Raw genomic sequence first — 20,738 nt, 5'->3', positions numbered from 1 at the left:
TTGACAGAACCCATGGGATATAGTGAGTCACAGGGCTCAGTAACCAGGGTGGGGTGTGCAGGGCACCCGCCTCAGGTGCAAAGCCGCGGAGGCAGGAAAATAGGGCTAGAGGTCACATGTCCCCTCAGCCCCTGATTTTTGGTTGTGCCCCTCCAACCTAGACAGGCTGGGTGGCCTGCTGAGGTGAGTCATGGGGTGGAGGTGGGGCTCCTTTCACAAACTCCATCATGAGCCCCACCATTCGGGGCTGGCCCGAGCATCCGGCATCATTGGCCCGAGCCACCTGGTGTTGCTGCTCCCCCACAGTGTTCCTTCACACCCCCTCAGGGGGCACACCACACAGTTTGAAACATACTCCCCCAGAACCTTTGAATTGTGCCCCCCTACTATGAACAGTTACATGCCACTTTTGAATAGAACGGGATATATGATGGGAAAAAATGGTAGGGGGTGCAAATATGCTGGCGTACCCGGGCGCTAAATGCCTAGTTATGGCTCTGTTGAACCACTAGAAACCATTATGTCATTTCACCAGATGACCATTAAAAAGTGGCAAGTCAGAATCATGTTGTAGTATTAAATAACAATAAAGGATTTTCAGATTAAGGCAATTCCTCCCCTTTTCCCTCTCACACTATGTGTAAATTTCTCTAATGGGGGAATGCTTTGCAACTCTTGAACTCAGTCCTTAACTGAGGGAGGATACTCAGCCTTCCATCAGGTAATGACACATTTAGCAATTAACAAAGTCAAATATGTGAGTTTTGTTTTATATGTTTTCATTGTCATAGTCTGCATCAAAACTAAAATAAAAAAAGCTCATGTGTTTTGCAGACAATGTCAATGTTCCATTATTTCTGTGTCTGTATAGGGCCTGATCCAAGTCAGTCAGTGGGAGCCTTTTCATTGACTTCAGGGAGCTTAGGATATGTTCTATAATCAGGTATTTTGTACATTGCCATCAGTGGTGTATACCAAGCTATCTTCTAGTTTATGTTTGTAACAAACGGCAGATGCTGTAGCACTAAAGGTAGATATCTATACAGAACATTAAAGAAAATCCATTTATACTCGGTGCATATTGTTATATGTGACTCTAATGGGCATGTTTATCCCAAATGGAATCCTCACAGCTAACATTTAGGTTTACTCCCAACCTGATTTTTAATCATGTCTTTACCCAAAGTGGGGAGCAGAGGTTCAGTAAGCAATGGAAGTGTTTTAGTGTTAAATGTGCCTCCTTTAAGCTCATTTTAGAGATGTATTGGCACCATTTACTTCTTGAATGCACTCTTTTTTATATTAATAGAATGCCTAGTCTAGCAGTACCAGAAGAGTGCCGATCCTGGTAAATTTCATAATTGTTATAGCTCAGGAAATCAGAACCATACTTTAAAAACTTAGTAGCTTGTGTATTCATTTTCATTTTTTTCATACTATTTCTGTTACATTACTGGAACATTAGGCTTCCTCCACTGGTTAATTTAACACCTGTAAAATCCCATGTATTTATTAACTAACGTCTCTGTAGCTTAACGTACAAAATGGTCTGTATTTAAGGCTCTGTATATTTTGTGGTCTTGTAGACCTACATTCTACAGCAAGAGCCTCTGTTTTTTGTGGCAGTGTAGCAGTGCTAAATTTTGGGTCAAACCAAGGTTTTCCTGGCCTCTGTGTAGGGAGGGAGAATGTATGACACATGGAGGGAACAGGCTCCTTACTCATCCCTTTGGGTGCCTGCACAATCTTGCCAGCATGGTGATTCTGAGCTAGGAAAAACATGTAACGGATGTGACTTGAGATTCACTGGGTACCACTGACCATTCGTCCAAGGCAAATACCTGAAGCATGACTGGTATTAGTGACTCAGTACACATGCTAGTACTCACAAACAAATGAAATAAGCTGTTCCTATAATGAATTCACTGCTAGATCACCTATTACAATTTAAAGTATTTTACTCTCTCCCTCAGCCAGCCAGGGCATAGCTATAAGGGCTCTGTGTCCTGAAATAGTCACGTGCATGTGTCAATATATAACTCTGCCAAGCCTCCTCCTTTTAACTCAGTGTGTCAGGCATTTGACTAACTACCTCATTATACAGTGGAATTCTTAAGATGAAATCATGGCCCTGTTGAAGTCAATGGCAAACTCCCACTGACATAAATGGGCCCAGGATTTCACTCTGTGTTCTGTGTATATACATATTGATGTAGTTGAAGCCCGCATCACTGGCACCTGGGTGCTTCAGTATAAGCCAATACCTTGGGACATAACAGATCACCCTGGCGTAGATTATTCTGCAGGTTATTCAGGGTTGCGGATTGAAACCCAGAGTGTGGTGACCTGGCAAGGCTAGGCTATGCTAATGGTGAGGGGAGGCAGAGGCAAACCAAAACAAAAGGGATCATTTCAAGTTTTTTAGAACTTCATAAGGGAAACCCCCCAAATCGTATCAGGAGCATAAATAATATAGAACATTACCAAAGACTTACTATTTATAATAATAAACTATATATTACCATCTCATTAACCTTTGTGAGCTTGTACACGCTGTGCAGTTAGTACCACGTGCATTGATATTAACATGAACAAAAGAGATTACTATACAACATACTGTGTCACTTCAGAGAAGAATCAACTTTTCCTCTCCTTGACTGTAAGTCCAGCTCCACTCTTGTTGGCCTGTTCTTAGTTTCTCTTCTGCTTAAAGTGCTTCTTAGATTCAGTGTTCCTGTGGCTCTCTCTTTTCTCCAAGTTTATCCACAAGTGGGGTTTTGTCACCTGGTGGCCCTCTTTTGTCCATTAGGCATTTCTGAACTGTGTTCAGTCAATAGATGTTCACACAGTCACTCTCTCTGTTCATGTACTTTAGGTCCTTTGTGGGGGACTTCTCATTCAATGCTTCCAGGATCTGTGTGCAGCTTTTTGATCAATTCTCTTTTTTCACCAATTATATTTCCTTTCAGTTTTTTCCCTTGATACTCGCTCTCTGGTAAGTCTGTTGATATGATTTCCCTCTTCTTCCCTTTCTCATGTACCCAGGTCTATTTTTTTCTGCTTCTCCTGACCTGAAACCTTTCCTATTTTCCTCCTTCTCACTTCCCAGTCCTCTGCTTTTATTCTCCTGTTCTTCTTTTATTTTATCTCCTCCCCCTACCCAGGCTCCGGTTCATCTGCTAGCTCAGCATCTCCATCCTTCTCTAATGGCTTTTTCTGACTGCTCCGTCGGGTGGATTCCGAGCCTCCTCCCCAGCTCGAGCTGTGTTCCCCTTGGACGTCTCTCTCCCCAGGACAGCATTCTGTGCTGCTGCATCACAACTGCAGCAGGTGCTAGTGCCAGGATGCAGGCTACTACAGGAGGGCATATTCGCCATTCTAAGCCGCTGTCATTTAGGGTTCGTCTACACATAAGAGTTGTATTGCTGTAATTATACCAGAATAGTTAGAGCAGTATAACTCTCCCTATTGTGGATGCAGTTATATCAGTATAAAGGTGCTTTATTCCAGCACAGCTATTTCTGTATGGGAAGCGCATAAGCTATACTAGTATAAGTCATCTTTATACCCAATAAATACATCCATGCTCAGAGACTGTACACCATAATAATTCTGATAAAAAAATCACACCCCTAACTGAAATAATTATACCTGTACAAAAGCTATGTGTATACCAGGCCTCAGATAAAGCTATGTAGACAAATATTTATGTGATTTATCCTTGTTTCCCTTGATTGATAGCCAAACAATTTCAATTAGCAACTGGAATATTGCAAATTTTTACTCTGAATGTCATATTCTGGAGAGCATCATAATAAATACACAATGTATTTTTTATATTCACTGCATAGTGCAAAAATTTAAAAACTGTCTTAGATCTTTTGCTGGCAGTAAATTGGTTTCATTTCTGGCCTGCATTTTGCAAAGAGTGACTCAGAAAAGGAAGTGAAAAAAAATCTTTTAAAACTTTAACTAGAGTTTTAATTTCTGGCAAGCTTGTTGTAATTCTTATGCAACATGTACACAAGATCCTGACTGTTTGTTAGGCATATCTGGGACTAGATTATTGTAAAAGAAATGCTTTTATGTTTCTTTAATTGATATAATATTTTAACTTGCTTAAAATCAGCAAGTGCAATAGCCCATAATTCCAAGGTTGTCTGCTAAAAGGCTGCCCTTGTTGAAGATTACTGTATGTTGGCTCTAGATTCTCTTGATGTTTCTCTCTCTCAAATATGTAATGCACTTTGACATGCAACAGCTTTTGCTTTTAGGAAAGTTTTATAGAGGTGGTACAGTATAAAGTGTGTGTATAATGGCTGTTGAGTGTGTCATATAGCTTGGGGGTAGTGTGGGAATTCAATGTCATGCTGTATAGAGGATTGTGGAATTCACTGGTGAAATACATCAGAATGACCAGGAATCTCACTGCCTTTGGGACAAGATGAAAAACTCACTTGATTTACCTTTCCAACAATAAACAAAGGAATGGTTAAAAAAAAATTAAAAAATGAACAAAACAAAACAATGTGGGGTGAGTGAACGAGACAGATTTAAGATATATAAGATACTTGTAAAATATGTTTGTTTTAAAAGTCTTTTATCATGCTCAGATACCATGGTAATGAGCCTGGCATAGATCAGGTTTAGTGTCACACTCAACGGAGGATAGCATGGGTCTTCAGACAAACCTAGCTAACAATGGAGGTGCAGGCAGAAGTCAACTCTGTATTTAGTATGGTGTGGACAGGATGGTGAAGAAATGTGATATATGACATAGCTCCATTTACTTCATGGAGCTATGCTGATTGATACTAGTGGAGCATCTTGCTTTATATTGTTACTGCTTCATGTAATATTAAATAGTTTCAGCATGATGAGACCAATTCCTTCTGTGGGGGAGGGATATCTCTGTGGTTTGAGCATTGGCCTGCTAAACCCAGGGTTGTGAGTTCAATCTTTGAGGAGGCCATTTAGGGAACAGGGGTAAAATTCTGTCTGGGGATTGGTCATGCTTTGAGCAGGGGGTTGGACTAGATGACTTCTTGAGGTCCCTTCAGACCCTGATATTCTATGATATTTCTTCACTGTCCTGTCCACCATTGTAGATAAAAAATTGCAGCTGCTTGTACCTTGTTATCTAGTTTTGTTTTCAATGGAACTACATTGATTTACATGGGTGGAGGATCTGGTCCATTATCAGGCAGCTTTGAATCAACAGAAATTATGTTTACTATGTTGAGCTTTACAAATGTTACTTGTATCTCCACAAGCAGAATTTGTGGTTGCACTGTGCCACTAGAATGTCCAGTCTAGCTGGAGTGTTAACCAATACATATCTGTTAGGCATGATATACACCAGATTACTAGGTATCATAAGCATGTTATTAATATAATAGTACATTATATATATGGGTGTTTGGGAAGTTATGTTAACGGAACATATTATGCTCTTCCCACAGTTTCATTCACCCATGTACAGTATCCCACAATACTTTAGCTTTGCAAAGTCAGTTTTGGGGTTAGAAAATAGGAAACTTGTCAATGGCAAAATACTTCAATGTTTTGCCCCAGTACAAGCTGGGGAGGTACCTTCATAGACCAGTATCTGGAATGCTACTATCCAAAACAAAGATAAAGAAGGTAAGAACAACAAGTTAAGGAACTGATGGGCTGGATTTTAGTGATGGGCAAAGTTGTTTGTAACTTGTACAGTCAAAATACTACTAGCTGAAATGGTTATCTTTGAAGTACACCTTCTATTTAAGGTGAACACATCTGTGAAAATTTGCTTCCTGGAAGGAGGGCATGTATGTCTCCTTTTTGTATTGTATTATTTTGTTTTTAAACAATACATTTGGCTAAGTTTGGTTATTTGGTCTCTTGAACGTTTTAAAGAATGAAGCACAAGTGTAGTCAAGCAATTAACTACCTTTGAGCAAATAGGATTATTCAAGCTGTCTGGTCAAATAGTCCTATCAAATGAGCAACATTCTTTCTAAGTCCCTTTTTGTTCGATCGGGGTTCTTATTCTTCAAGGAAATTATTTCTTTATGCATTTTAGCCCCTTTCACTTACAACATTTAACACAAGGTACAAATACATAGTTTTCCTTTTTTTATTGTATTTATTATGCACAGAACACATGCCAAGCAATATGTATTGTTTTTTTCCCCTCTCCTGCAATTTATACACCAAGGAATAAGTAAAGTCCTTCCCAGGGAGGAGGGGAACTGGTAGGAAGGCGATCATATGAGAGTTTCATAGTCAAGGATTGGGAACCAAAAGTCTATTCAGAAAGGCTGAGACCATAAAATATTTAGTCCCCAAAATATTTTTCTTTTATCCCCAAAGTATATTATTTGTTTCTTTCTTTCTCTAATTTAATTCATTCATTTCTAATATGCCCACCACCATAGTATCTGGATGCTAGCATAACATTCCTACTGAGTTTCCTAATAAATCTGGTGAATGTGGAAGTTCATAATCTAGGCTAAAATAATGTATCTCTTCACTAATAACAATGCCAATTACAACAAGAAAAACAGACTATCTTTGATATTCACTTTAGGAAAATCTTTGCTTTGTTTTGTCCTCAATGGAAGACACCTGGAGACTGGTTTAACGTCAAATTCAAGCATCTGATTGATTTAGTAGATTTTAGTCTGAAACATTGCATGTTCCCACAGTGCACGATTAAGAGAGGATTTGACAAAGCTACATTTTAAAGAGGCATTAGTTTTGCTATTATGACATAAATTGCACATATTGGGTTACACACAGGATCTGTTTAAAACAAACATCTGGGTTTGTCCGCAGGTATTACACAAAGGAAAAGAAGAGTAGCAATTAATCTCTGGCATTCCTATGTCAATTAAAAAAAAAAGAATTTAAAGCCATTTCAGATACTGTACTGTCCCTGAATCCCCCTGCCAATTTTTGTGATTTTACAATCACATTGTCCCATTTCTAAAAATATTTTTCTTTCCTTGTTACCGTGTGAAAGACCCACATTTACAACAAAAGAAACTGAGTGACTAATGGGGGACACATACAAAGTAGTCCTGGATTAGGGAGCTGGGGAATGGAAAACTGAACTATAGCTAAAGATCCTGTACAGAAATAGTAGGGAAGGGAACAGATAGATGGGGTATAGAGTAAGACAGGAAAGGGAGACATTCAATGTATTAGGAAGAGGTCATGGGCAGGTTTGTGAGTGAAGCTTGGGTTGAGAGCAGAGCTTGGAAAATTACCACCATTTACTATTTTCCAATCTGATGCCTGGCCACAGAATTTCCCAATAGGTGTTAGGAAAGAACAGTACTAGATTTTTGTGAAGGAAAAATGGGATATTCCTAATGTGGCAGCCATTATCTATTATTCTAGATTTGTAGAAATTCTGCTTCTTACTAGAATCACAAGTCAACAGGCCATAGAAAATTTAAAAGGCATCATTTCTCATTTTGGCATTTCTGGAAGAAATAGTCATGATGAGCTATAGTTTACTAGCTTTGAATTCCAAGCATTCTCGTATTCTATATAATTTGGAGAATATTATGTCCAGCTCACACTGTCTAAAGGGAATATAAAGTAGGAGTAAGAACTGCAATACTTTGAAATCTCAAAATATGTGCCAGAAAACCACATCAGGAACTTCAATTAATGAGTAAATGAACTGACTCCAATGGAACCCTAGGATGTATACAGTATAATGTGGATCAGAATCTGGCCTATCATATGTAGGAAATGTGGCACCAGACTAGAATGCAGTATAGTAGTGCTCAGCCTTTGAAGCTTGGCATCCTCTAAAATGTGGCTGTATGCTGCTGTAGGTAATTTTATTTTCTTGTTCAAATTGAAAATTTGAAAATTTCCCCATTAATTTTCATTTTATTATGTAAGCACTCTTTGTTTGCATGAGGAGCATGGTCATGGTGGAGTCTCAATCACTGACCATTTTAAAATCAAGTTGGGATGTTTTTCTAACAGGAATGCTCTAGGAATTATTTAGGGGCAGTTCTATGGCCTGTCTTATACAGGAGGTCAGACTAGATGTTCACAGTGGTCCCTTCTGGCCTTGGAATCTCTGAGCTGCTAGAGCCCTTCTGTGCTTATGTTTATAAATGAGACTTGAATCCCTAGCTTAGGACTTTCCTACCTATGTTGATCTTATTGACCTGGATGCTAGCCATGGCATTTGTTCTTGTTTCATGATGTATGCTCTTGTTTCATGAGCATGCTCTTCTGTAATGCATCTTTTCAGATGAATGACTTCATCTTTAACACTATTATTTAGCTTAAGTAAAAATTGATAAATAAAAAATGAAACAGCAACAAATCCCCAGTATCAACCATATGGGATTCACCTTTGAAATGAAAAGGAAACTTGACTGCTCCACTACATTCAATTGTTCCCATGGACATTCAACATACTGCTCATCCAGTAAGAGAAGAAATAAGCCACAAATACAATTGCCTTGAACAGCAGTGTCCAAATAGGGAAAGGCAGGTCAAATCTCAACCAAAAAATTTAGACTTAGTCCCATGGTAACCATGTACAAATAACTAAACTTAGGAACATTCCCCTAACTACAGGAAAATGAATAAAGGACACCAAACATTTACTGTGGTTCAGAGTCCATTGAGAAAAGCAAGTTCATATTAGCAGATCGGTCTTATTTCTTGCCCTCGATGAACATATCGACTTTCTCTTGTGAATGTAACAATTCTGCCAAATAAAAAAACGACACATTTTAGCCAAGATCTTAAACTTTTCTTCATCACATAGGAACCTCTCTCTCTTGTGCTTTCCCAAGGCAAGAGAACCTTTGGAAAACCTAACTAGCATCTAGGAACATCAGACTTCCTATTTGGTTGGCTGATTTCAAGATCAGATTTCTCCAGTAATGAGTCCAAGATTGGTTGTAGGTGAATATGACACCATTCTGGAGATGGTTCTTTCTGCTCTGGTGATGTATCACAAGAGTGAGCCTGTAGATAAATCTGTTGAGAAGCAGGTGTCCTGGTGATGAGCCCCAGTCTTTTTGTCCCTAGGTTGATGTATAGATATTGCTGGATGCAGTGGTGTGGGCATCATCCAGTTCAGAACTCTGCTGCTCTGTCTCATCTAGGTATTGGGTATCCTGCTGAAACTAAGTTAGTAAGGGACAAATACAGTCCTCTCCTCTTTGGCCATAGAGGGTCCCTTGGTGGTAGAACTGGTAAAACTTTTGCTGCGCAAGGTGAGGGTCTGGATTCAGAGGAGAAGGCAGAGGGTCTGAGGCCCGACGGGCCTGTATTGGGGACAGGGTAGGGCTGATGGAACCACTGCACTTGTGTGTGTGATTGGGGGTGGGGTAGGGAGGGCTGATGGTGATGGCATGTAAGAGCCCACAAAAACTATTTCAATCACTGGACTTCAGTAGCTTCCTCCACAGAGCAGCAATATATCCGCTTTGAAACCTCACACATATCTAACTAGAGTCTGGCCTAGCTATTTGGCTGGGGCTGGACTCATGATTTTTCCTTAAACACTGTTCTGGCCCCCTGTGATAGGGTGGACTAGGCCCTGAGACCCCCTGCTGGGGGCCTCGTGGCCCTGCCACACTCCACCCCAGAACAGAGCAGTGGAGAGGGTCCTGCAAGCTGCATAGAGAGAAGGTGTGGGATGCAGTCAATCAAGAAAGAGACTTCAGGGAGTAGCCAGTAAGGGCCCAGCAGGCCCATATAAAAGGAGCTGCAGGGCTAGAGGGAGTTCAGTCTGTTGGTAGGGACCAGGGGAGGAAAAGTTGCTCCTGCTTGGCGGTAGGGGCTGAAGGTGCTAGACCAGGGTGGGCAAACATTTTGGCCCAAGGGCCACATCTGGGTATAGAAATTGTATGGTGGGCCATGAATGCTCATGAAACTGGGGTGTGGGAGGGGGTGAGAGCTCTGGCTGGGGGTGCGGGCTCTGGGGTGGGGCCAGAAATGAGGAGTTCAGGGTGCAGGAGGGGACTCGGGGCTGGGTTGGCGGGGGCAGGGTGCGGGGATGGAGGGGGCTCCGGCTGGGGTTGCAGGCTCTGGGGTGGGGCTGGGAATGATGGGTTGGGGATGCAGGAGGGTGCTCTGGGGTTGGACCAAGGGGGTTGGAGGGCGAGAGGGGTATCAGGGCTGGGGCAGGGAGTTGGGGCATGCAGAGGGGTGGCTCAGGGGTGCAGGCTCTGGGCGGCGCTTACCTCAAGCAGCTCCTGGAAGCAGAAACATGTCCCCTCTCTGGCTCCTATGTGGAAGCATGGCCAGGTGGCTCTGCTGCACGCTGTCCCATCTGCAGGTGCCGCCCCTGCAGCTCCCATTGGCCGTGGTTCCTGGCCAATGGGAGCTGCGGGGGCAGCGCTTTGGGTGGGGGCAGCATGTGGAGTGGAGCCCCCTGGCTGCCCCTATGCATAGGAGCCAGAGGAGGGGACATGTTGCTGCTTCTGGGAGCTGCTAGGAGCGGCCCCTGACCCTTCTCCCCGGCTGGAGTGCCAGAGTGGGGCAATCTGGGGACCCCACTCCCCAGCGAGAGCTTGAAGGCTGGATTAAAACAGCTAGCAGGCCAGATGCAGTCCGTGGGCTGTAATTTGCCCACTCCAGGGGTAGACAGATCAGTTGTTGGCAGGGACCGGGGAAGCCCAAGAATAGCTCCTGGCTGACAGCAGGGACTAAAGAGGTAGTTACTGGCAGGACCAGGGGGGTGAGGAAGTAGCTACTGGCTGGCTGCTAGGACTCAACTAAGATTGGTTAGGGGGAAGTGGCCCAGGGAAATGTAGAGCAGCAATTCGTAAAGGAACACAGCATGAGGCTGCTATACTTAAATGGTCCCTAGGTTTGGACTGAGAGTATTGGGTTAGACTGGGTTCCCCCCACCAGCCACTGGGGGAAGTGGCTATGCCCTAAGGAAGGGAATTAAAACTGTGGCACCCCAGGGAAGGGGGCTGCACTACTGGGACTCACTCAGCGGGGAGCTGTAGTCAGCAAACTGAATCCAAGGGGATGTCTCGGCAGAAAGGCTGGGGTCACTGAGGACTCAAGTAGAGGCAAGGAGTCCCCAGGGAAGACTCCTCGGGGTACTGCTCTGTCATAAACAGTTAGTTAAGGGTTAAGGTTTTTTTTCGACCTGTAAAGGGTTAACAAGCAGTACCTGTGGACACCTGACCAGAGGACCAATCAGGGACAAGATAATTTCAAATCCCTGTGGAGGGAAGTTTTTTTTTCTGTTCTTTTGTTGTTTTTAGAGAGTCTCTCTTGGGAGTTCAGGGAGTCCAGACAACTTAATCAAGTCCTCCCAGGTTTCTGCAATAAATTCTTCTATTCAAGCTAGTGAGTATTAGCAAGGAACTAGTATTCTTATACTTTTATTTCTGTATTTGCAATTCTGTGTTTTGCTATAGAATTTCTTTAATTCTGTACTGTTATTGCTTTTACTGAGAAAGAAAGGAGGGGGAATTCTCTCCAGAGATTGATAAGTTTAGACCCTGTGTATTGTTCCATCTTGGTTACAGAGACAGTTACTTTCTTTTTATTCTTTAATAAATCTTTTCTGTAAAGGACTTGGTTGATCTTTCCTTGGGTGGATTCTCAGGGAAAGGGGAGGAGGGAAGCATCCCTCTGTAGTTGGATTCCGGTATCTCTCCTAGGAAAAGGGAGGGGGGAGGAAGCAGGGGGGAATGGTTTATTTCTCCTAGGTGTAAGAACTCCATGGATTTGGGGCTCTTGGGATCCCCAAGGATTTTGGGGAAGGACTGTGTCCCAATACACGTACATTATTGGGTGGTGGCAGCTTTTACCAGATCTAAACTAGGATTTTAGTTTAAAAGGATCCATGCAGGTCCCCATATTGGGACCCAACAGCTCCAAGTGGGGGTGAGACCTATGACATGCTCAATACCAGAGTAGAAGCCTTGCAACCTAGCCAGATCAATGAGAGTACTGCGATGGGTCCTGCTGGACTGGCTAAAGACTGAGTCCAGGGACGGCTACAGGAAGACACACCAACTGCGGGGGCACTTCGATAGGCCCCTGTTGGACTGTTTTAGCAGAGGGGGACATTTTGTACCGTATACCCTGGAAGGGGTTGGTTTGTTTCGCATATGGACAGAATGTGGCTTGGACAGAGGGCTGAGTCACCGAAGACCCTGCCTGACAAGCGCAGCGGCCGACGGAGGGCACCATGAGAGGATAAAAAACTGCATGCATGCACACACTCAACCGGGGGGCACTTGTGAGAGGTGGTGCCACACCATTACATTCCCTTATCTCTGTACATTTGTAATCAATTTTTTTGGAGGAAGAGTTCAGGTCATGTAGTTTAATGCTATAGGATGGGGCCCAGAGGAACTGTAGAGGATTGGCCACCCACCATGTTGCCAGCTCAGTCAAGTTGAAGGAGAGGTCTTTAGATTTGCAGGTCTTTTGTTATTAGAAAAATCTAATGCATTGATCCAAATTTCTGGAAGAGAGATCAACAGTATTTTATATTACATAGTTCAAATGCATGGGATGGTCTTTATAGTTTCACATGATGCCATTTTCTTTTCCAGTTTTCTTTTAAAAAATCTTTTATTTAATTCAGACAATGAGAGTATCCTTTAAAAAGGTTTTATAGTTAAAGACCATTATAATATGTCAACGTAGCAGGCACAAAATACAGGTATTTCATATATCTGTCATATTTTGATTACTGGATCACACACTGGTAAGTTTCAATGTATGTACAGAAATACTGTCAAATTTTTATTCATATCTGAAATGTGTAGTTTATGAACTAAACTGAGGTAATGAACATTACTACTAGGTCTTTCAATATGGACACTTTTTAAAGTTGTAATATTTTCACTTGTAAAACCTAAAACAAAACTTATATCCCCTAAGGAATTTTCATTCAGAGATTTGTTAACCGCCTTTTTGTCTGAGGAAAATCACATTTGCCTTGAGTACACAATATTTTCTTCTATTTCCTGTAACAAGCTGCTCTCTCAAAGGTCTCCTTTCAGTGAACTATGCTTCAAAGACTACAACTCTTTTCCAGTAATGTGAGGTCAATAAATCCATGCCATTTATTCTATCCTATCTGCTTGGAGCAATCCCATGGGAAGAACTTCTCATAAAACCAAAAACATCATGAAGGGCTGAATAGTTATCTTTATAAAGATGTTAATAGGACACTGTTAACTAAAAAACCAAACCAGAACAAAAAAGCAACACAACAGTAATGGCTGAATATTTTGTATTCTATGGATACTATTGTTAAAAGTCAAACCTAAGATACTTTAACTAAAAGATTAGAGGGAAAAGGTTTTCTCACTCTTTTCAGATTGTTTACTGTGTGAAATTGATAGCACTTTGTCTATAATCGTTTCATTGTTTACACCTGTATAGTCAAGGCACTAAATTAGTTGTCGGTGTTTGTGTGGATCTTTCACAAAGTAAGAGAAGAAGAGAAAAAACTTAAAACCCCAGAAACCTGTGATTGTAAAATGACAAAAATTAGCATGTGGGGCGCCAGGACAGGTGCAGGACCTGAAACTATTTTTACTTGATTTTTAAAATATCGACTAGAGTTGAGTGTGGGCACTTTAAAAGAGCTCATCATTAAGGCTACATTGTGCATTTACAACCTGCCCTGTGTAAAGGGCTCCTGAACCTAAGGTCTGGAGAGGCCACATAGGAGTGAATTCTTACTCTTTGCCCCATGGCCATGACCTGGCTTTAAGTTTTTATTTGAATGGGTCAGAGATTAGGGATATGACAATAAAATGCTCATTATTAAATTTCAAAGTCTATTAAAATGACATTGAATTTGAAAATTGTAAAATTATTCAGCAAAAACAACAATCCCAGTGTTCTGAACAAATGTAACAACAGATTAGTGAGTCACAGGAAATGATTCAGTCAACTTTTCTAAGCTTTCAATGTGTGTTTCATGTAAGAATCTTTTTGTAAATGTTTAGACAGTTATGGTTTAGGAGATAAATATTGCAATTTTATGGATTTACGGGTCTGACGTACAAGTATGTGATGCATTGTTGTCAATTTACTGGACATCTGAAGTTAGTCAATTATTATACTCTAGCCTAGTGTGAGACAGGGATTTTGTTTGTAAAATTACAGTAGTTATATGCATTTTTAAAAATGTCATATTTGGGGATAACAGATTACACATCAGATATTCAGCACCAGATAGCGATGATTTGAAATTACCCAAGCTTTTATAAATAAAGTCAGGAAAACCTGTTGGGCCATCTAGGTCATTCCCCGACCCATTGCATCACTGCAGAAGAGCATTCATAGACCTCTGTAGAATTTCTACTAGTTTCCTGTCTAGCCTTAAAAACTTCCAGTGATGTAGTGCCATGACCTCCTTTGGCAGGTCATCCATTGTCCAACTAGCCTAGCTGTTATAAAGTGCTTTCTCGTTTAAATATTTCCTCTCTTAATTAGAGCCCATTAATTGCATTAGTACTAGCATTGACTCCAGAAAATAATTCTCCCTTCTTTCATGCTAATTTCTTGCAGCGACATTTTTTTTTACTATTTTATTTCAATAAGACTTTTTCCTTAATATTTTAGTTATTAAGAAGCAGAAGAGGCAAGTCAAATACACAGGTACCACTCAGTTAAAAATATAAACACTACAAATATAGAACCCAATTCTGCTCTCAGCTACATTCATAGAATCATAGAATCTCAGGGTTGGAAGGGACCTCAGGAGGTCATCTAGTCCAACCCCCTGCTCAAAGCAGGACCAAACCCAACTAAATCATCCCAGCCAGGGCTTTGTCAAGCCTGACCTTAAAAACCTCTAAGGAAGGAGATTCCACTACCTCCCTAGGTAACCCATTCCAGTTCTTCACCACCCTACTAGTGAAAAAGTTTTTCCTAATATCCAACCTAAACCTCCCCCTCTGCAACTTGAGACCATTACTCCTTGTTCTGTCATCTTCTACCACTGAGAACAGTCTAGATCCATCCTCTTTGGAACCCCCTTTCAGGTAGTTGATATGAATCTGGAGTAACTCCCCTAAAGTCAATGGATTTACCCTAGATTTACATTGATTCAACAGAGAGCAGAAGTTGGCCTGCACATATCCATTATTAAAATATAGACATCTGTCTTTCTAAGGAGACATGAACCTGGAGCCCTGGCCCCTTGTGGTCATTAAATATTCCATGACGGCTTTTGCAAGAACAGAGCAGCTACCTCTAGTGTTCTAGCCGAATTCCAACTTCAGAGTAATTTCTGTCTCTCTAAATGAATTGTCCCTACAGCAAAAGGTACCCTAGGGAAGCAGCTTCGGTAAGAGGGAAAAGGTCTGATGGGGTATGTGCCAGATCTTGGGAAAACAGAACCTGTCAATGGCTTTTAGGATGTCACGTACATAGATGGATTTTCTACTGGGGAAAACAGAGTTCTCTCTCTCTCTCTCTCTCTCTCTCTCTCTCTCTCAGCAGTAAGACTTTAAGATACCCCACAGCAATAACCTCCTGTATTTATTTAATGTTTTAGGTTAGAGACACAATTAAAAAAAACCCCACAGCAGTTGTGTAGCTGTGTGGCAATGAAGATTAAGTGTATAGGTATCTACCTGTAGGGTCTGAGATCTAGGAGACACCTAACATTCTCAGCTGCAACAAGGGGAGATAGAAAGGCCATATCTTTTCAGGTCCAAATCTTTCTGGAAGTGGACTGGACTAGCACCTGCTGAAAAGAGAGTCCACTTGTTTATATCCCTGTGACATTTGACTGGATACATTGGATCAATAGTTCTTAAGAAAATACAATCCCTGAAAGAATGGTTTAACACAGGGGTAGGCAACCTATGGCACGGGTGCCAAAGGCGGCACGCGATCTGATTTTCAGTGGCACTCACACTGCCCGGGTCCTGGCCACCAGTCCGGGGGGCTCTGCATTTTAATTTAATTTTAAATGAAGCTTCAAAACATTCTGAAACCTTATTTACTTTACATACAACCATAGTTTAGTTATATATTATAGACTTATAGAAAGAGACCTTCTAAAAAGGTTAAAATGTATTATTGGCACGCGAAACCTTAAATTAGAGTGAATGAATGAAGACTCGGCACAGCACTTCTGAAAGGTTGCCGACTCCTGGTTTAACAGATTGACCAACACACTTTGTTACATGTAGATACTTTGAATGTTCTAATACAGTGGTTCTCAAACTTTTGTGCTGGTGACCCCTTTCACAGAGCAAGCCTGAGTGTGACTCCCCTTATAACTTAAAAACACTTTTTCATATATTTAACACCATTATAAATGCTGGAGGCAAAGTGGGTTTTGGGATGGAGGTTGACAGCTCGCAACCTTCCATGTAATAACCTCACGACCCCCTGAGGGGTCCTGACCCCCAGTTTGAGAACCCCTGTTCTAATACAAATATCTAGTTGGGGCCATTGGGTTTTGTTTTTTATTTCCACCAGAAAAAGTAAGGAGGTCTTAAATCTTCCTTATAAACATACTTTTAAAAAATGGTAAACTCGAGATTCTTCAAGAATAATTCTATCTGGCAAAAATAAACAGGCACTACTTTTACTCTAAGTCATACCTAAATCTGTTTAAAAAAAAAAAGTTGAATTGAGTACCATGCCTTTTAAAACAAAATTGTAGCAAATTGCGTAGGATAACACCATAAAATAAATGAAAAAACCCCAACCTTTTAATCTGCTATAGAAGAATTGTGTTTGGAATTGTGCATATTGGTGAAATTCATGGGAATTTTAATGATATGTGATTGTTTTATTTCAGTCATTCACTCTCTTTTATAAAAGAACTTGCAGTGTTTAAACCATTCATTTCTAGAGCTTACATTCCCCCTCTCCATAGTCTTACATACAACTTTTATATGTAAGCTAAAACATGATTTGATTTAAAACCAAAACAAATTGTATCTGGTATATAAGACTCCAAGATTTTTGACTTTATGATCTTGTGTCATTTAGATAATTACATATTTTCTCTCTACTACGAATAGTCCCCTGTTCCATTTGGCAACCATTTATTCCCACATCCCCATTTTTGAAATGGAGCTGAAATTAATACAGCATGTTTTGTTTGGCAAGTGAAACGTTGTTCTCTAATTTAAGTGTATAATTTGGAAATAAAAGGTTATTTTTGGGTTGAATGGGTATCTTGTGTTCAACCATTATTAATTATCTATTTTCACTTTTGTGTCATGGCTGTTTGAAAGGACCAAAGAATAACCCCAACTTGGTGTTAGTGCAGTAATTACATTTTCTTCATTTGGAAAGCTCTTAAGCTGTTGAACAGATCTTACAATAGGCTAAAGAGAGCTAAAAATAAACCACAGGCAGTTCATATTAACTGGGTAATAACAGGCAACAGAAAGGCGCAGTATCAAAATATGATGAAAACAGGAAGTTCATTACACAAGCTGCCCTTTTCTGATAGGTATGAATTTGTAAAGCCTTAACTAAAATAATAATCCATTAAAGTTTTAAATAAAAGCAGAGAGTTGCCTATTGTTCATAGGTCAATGTAGGTGAAAAACACAATATGTTGTGAAAGATTTAACAGTGTTCTGGGAAACAACCCTATTTTCACTGACTTTTTGGTGACACTAATTTTAATTTTATCCTCAATATGGACGTGATTCTGCAACCTTTCTGCCAATGCATCAGCAGTAACAAGGGCTGGATCCTTATTTTAGGGAATTCTCTTCAATTTTGGCTTGAGCCCCGAACCCAATAATCTGGGAACCTCTGAACACTCTGAATGTCTTTGCTAGGCAAATCTGCACCCATTTGCTAGCACTGAGGCATAAACAAACTTTATTGGGGGGAGGGGGCTGGTTAGAGCCTCTTACCCCATCTTGGCAACATTAGGGCAACCCCATACCAAATCATTGTCCTGGCTTTGCTCAGGTGGGTTCTCAACAGAGTGCTCTCAAAAATATGAGCAGCAGGAAGGGTCCCATCCCCACCCTGGAAAGAGTAAGGCCCCCTCTCTACTCCTTACAAGCTGGGGCAGCAGCAGGAGATTCCCCCAGTACTTACTTCAACAGGTAGGGTATATCTTGGTGGGTGGGGTTGGTCAAATCCACTGCACTCTCTTCCTCCTGCTATATGCAGAATCCTCTGCTGGAGTTGCATCAGAATGGTCCTCCTTAAGGCAGTTAAGATCTCAGAGAGATGAACAGGATATTTCCCTCATGTCAGAGCTATAGTTCCAGGCTCTCTGCAGACTCAGATAGACATTACTTCATCAGTTATGCTCAGGTTAAATTTTTAAGCTTTTCTTTGCAATCATAGGGGCTAGAAATATTGGTTTTTTTTTTTTAAATGAAAGTTTGGAGAATTACATAAATATGTGACTCCAGGAGGAGGCCCCGAGGCACATTCCCTGTAATGCCTATGCCATAAACTAGCCATGACCTAAATAAAAATGGCCTGATTTTATAGGTGCGGAGTCTTTGCCATTCCCATTTACTTTAAGGAAAGCAGCAAGTGCTCATCACCTCTGAAAATTAGGCCATTTTTATATATGCCTGACAATGGATTAAACTGCCTAACTTTTTATGACAAAGTGAAAAGGTTGCCCTTTTCCTCCCTCAATGAATCTGTTTTAGGCTTTATTTAGCTTAGTAATGAAGACTACTCTTCCAGGGCTCAGAGCTGGGCTTAGCTGTGAGAATGAATGCAGTAGGACAATTGACACAAATTTCTGTTTCTCCAAACCTACACCAAATTAACTGAAAATCCTTTCACTGAACGTTTAAAAGGCAAGATAAAATATATATAGCTGTTTCACCAGCAGACTAGAGGGTTCATTAGCATACAAGCTGCCTGCCTCCCTCAGAATGCAGGCTGGCTTAAAATGTTTTTTCCTTTTTTCTGCCATGCAGCAGTATGGAAGCTAGGAGTTGGTTTTAGCTCGTTTAGAAGCTTGAGCTGTATGGAGCTGCAGAGAGAGAATGCATTTGATTTTAAGACCAGGGAATTTTGTTTATCTGAGGATAATCAATCAAGCCACACTATTTTTCACATCTGGATTATCACCTTGAATTTTACTCAGGGCAGCTGTAATTTATGTCTGGCTGCTTGTATCCCCAGAGGTCTCCTTCTAGCAGCCAGAAAAACCTGGGTCAGAGACCACACCCCATTTTCCCCAGCCACTCTCTCTCTACTCTAGGGGCTGTAGTATTTTACTGATGAGCAAACCAGTGTCAAGATAAACTCTTTATTATGAACAGAACTACGTGCAGCAATGTAATGAAGTAACAACTTTCTACTACTCTGTGTAGCTGCAGTCTGCATCTGCCCTGGGCTTCTTTGTTTCTGATCATAGGAAACCAAAGACTGCATCTGGAGTATACAGGAAGTGTGGCATCTCAACACTTTGTAGAAGACTTATTCTGTAGCATAGGGGCTATGAAGAGTTGTGCAATTGTGCAAGCACACAGGTGCTTGTGTGTGCAGTTCCCCATTATGTGTGCCCAAAGGCTGATTTTGTGCAAAAATTAGATGTTTTGTGGGTGGTCCTGGAGTGCTTGAATTTTTGTGCTCATGTTTGAAAATGTGGTATACACAAGTGGGGCAGATACACAGTTGTCCAAATTAGGGCTGCCTAAGAATAGTATGCAAGAAGTCCCTTCCTCTTAGTGCTTCTATGCAGGAGGTTGCCAGAGTTGGATAGCCAGCACTCTGATCACAAGGTGTTGACTACTACCTTAGAAAGGCATGTCTGGGCCTAGCCTTTGCTCTTGCCCCATCCTGTGCACCAGGAAAAGGCTGCAGGTCTGGATTGAGGGAGCAGATGCTAGAATTATTAACCAGCTATAACAAGGACTGCTCATTGGTGCATAATCCCCATAGGATCTCTGGAGACATCTTTTTGGCTGCTGGTCTCTACAGGCACAATACTGCATCTGCTACCATTCAGGCACTTCTTCCACACAATGCAGCTCTGCCTCCAAAAACTTTAACAGGGATCTATGTGTATCTGCACAACCATGTAGAATACCACTGTATCTCACCCAGTGCTTTCTATTAAACTGATGTTTCTCTTGTAATTGGATAATTTTCTTGGCAAATAAAACGATTTCAGATTGTATATTTGCTCTGACTCAGAGGCTTTTCATCCAACATTTAATCCAGCCAATAAAACAGCTACCAAAATGAAGATGCTCTAACATTTGAACTGAATATCTCCACTCAGTAGGGTGAAACACAGTCATATTATTGAATAATGACAATGGTGATTCACCCTTCACAAACTCTTTATGGAAGGTAAGCACATTAAATAGTCTAAGCAGATGATACTTTGTGGAATGCCAGGCATAAATCCAGACTGATAAACTATAGCAGTTATCTTTTTACAACTTGGCAATTAAAATTTTGGTGGTGAATTTGGCATCTTTATTTACTACTGAAATGAGCCTATACCATCCATGAAGGTTTATTAGCAAATCTCAGAAGTAAGTGCCTCTCACAGTTCTTGGAAGTATGTCATTGGCAAAAGCTTTCTTGCAAACTTCAGCCAAGATTTCCCGTGATATGTCCTCAAATTAAAAAATAATAATTTGGAAGCCCTATCTATCTCTGGTGTTTTGACCCCATTTAGCTCACACCTACACTCTGAGAACTGGTGACTCAGCAACAAGAACAATAGTTTCTTGTTCAGCAGGTGTTGACCCTCCTACAAACATGGAGAGCAGTGGCAAACCCTTCCATGAGACACCAAG

At 41.0% G+C, this 20,738-nt stretch overlaps 1 long non-coding RNA gene across 1 annotated transcript in view; it reads left to right on the top strand.

The window, feature by feature from the left end:
- Positions 1-822: 822 nt before the first annotated feature.
- LOC120399521 overlaps positions 823-20,738 on the top strand; it is a 28,927-nt gene continuing 9,011 nt past the window's right edge. The window contains exon 1 of the long non-coding RNA XR_005595208.1: positions 823-943. This is a non-coding gene — a long non-coding RNA (uncharacterized LOC120399521). The remainder of the gene's footprint in view (positions 944-20,738) is intronic.

This window comes from Mauremys reevesii, linkage group 2 (genome assembly GCF_016161935.1).
Source record: "Mauremys reevesii isolate NIE-2019 linkage group 2, ASM1616193v1, whole genome shotgun sequence".
NCBI classification, from domain to species: Eukaryota; Metazoa; Chordata; order Testudines; family Geoemydidae; genus Mauremys; species Mauremys reevesii.
The sequence above is the reverse complement of the archived record's forward strand: the minus strand, read 5'-3'. Positions and strand labels throughout refer to the sequence as shown.